The sequence below is a fragment of the Sapajus apella genome, unplaced genomic scaffold (genome assembly GCF_009761245.1).
Source record: "Sapajus apella isolate SASKATOON/1434 unplaced genomic scaffold, GSC_monkey_1.0 scaffold1, whole genome shotgun sequence".
Classification (NCBI taxonomy): Eukaryota; Metazoa; Chordata; class Mammalia; order Primates; family Cebidae; genus Sapajus; species Sapajus apella.
This window is the reverse complement of record NW_022436941.1, coordinates 5,747,511-5,748,899: the sequence shown is the minus strand read 5'-3', so window position 1 is coordinate 5,748,899 and position 1,389 is coordinate 5,747,511.

Below are 1,389 nucleotides of genomic sequence, written 5' to 3'. Positions count from 1 at the left end.
CTGGGCCAGCAGCCCAGGAAGCCCTCAGTCTTCCAGCTTCTTTCCCACACAGTGGGGGAAAGTGCAGCTCCAGTGGGCCTTCGCTGGACACAGGCAAAGACATTACTCTCCCACTCCCAAGAGGGATCCCCTCCTCAAGTCCTTGCACGTAGGTGAAGTTTGTTGAAGGATTTTGCTCAACAATTGTTAGCTGGCCCTGAGACTGCAGCGTCTTGAGCAAACAGGCTACAGCTGGGGCGGCAAGGCGCCGCCCTGACCTGCTCCTCTGACCACAGGCGGACCCCAGACTGCCCTCTGCCCCTCACCTGTGACCAGCTCCACCGGACACAGCAACCCAAGGGAGCAGTGCCAGGGAGATTGTCAGCCTAGGAAAGAAGCACTGCCTTGCTCTCCAGGGAGGTGTCCAGTGTCCTCACCCCAAAACCTAGTGCCTCCTCACCTCCTGGGTGGGTGGCACTGACAGTGCAGGTATCAGCGTCTGGGGCACTCTGCAGGCTCTGCCTTCTAGCCCTCGACTTACCCCTTCCCATCAAAGGGAGACACCCAGGGTCAGGTTGAGCTCCTTGTGAGGGATGCTGGGGCCAGGGGTAGACACACAGGGTGGAACCAGGCCTGCCTTCCATTCCCTCCATGTGAGCCCCAGCCCCCCTACCCCCCCAACTGTGGGGCAGGGAGAGACAGCAGCTCCTTAGGGCCTGGCCCTTTCTCACTGTGCATCTGTGACCACAGGAGGCAGGGTCTGAGGCCAGAGGGAGGATACTTCCGAGGAGTTTGGGTTGGGGAGGCTCAGTGACTCCTGCCTTCTTCCAAGCTGAGATCTCCCTCCATGAAATGAGTCCTGGCTACGGGGAGGGGGACATGGGGAAGCACAGTTGCACAGCATTTGCCCTCAGCTCCACCTTTACCACGTTTCTTGGCTGAGTCTCCTGCTGCAGAAGATCCCTCCTTTCTAGGAGATATTCAGGTGCCGCAGCATGCTGGGGAGTGTCCCTTCACACACCATTCTCCCTTTAGCTGTCTTACCACATAGAACAGCCTGCGTACATACAGCATGGGGGCACGCACACACACACATCCTGTATATCCATTCCGGCATGCTGTGCACACACATGCACTCACTGCATTATGGAAGTGCTGAGTTGAGGCATATATGTGCTACTTGGCATGAACGCCGGCTGGTAGGGTTTAGGAGGTGTGTTCTAACCCTGCCACATGTCAGGCCAAGGTGGGAAGCACAGTGCATCCCTGAGCAGAGACTTAGAAATGAATGGTCTGTCTGTGGGCATCTGGAGGAGGCTGGGACTCACAGCCCCCTCATTTCCCGGAGGGACCAAAGTGACTTTTTGGGCTGTACCCAAATGGGGACTGTTTTTTGACTCAGCAGCACTC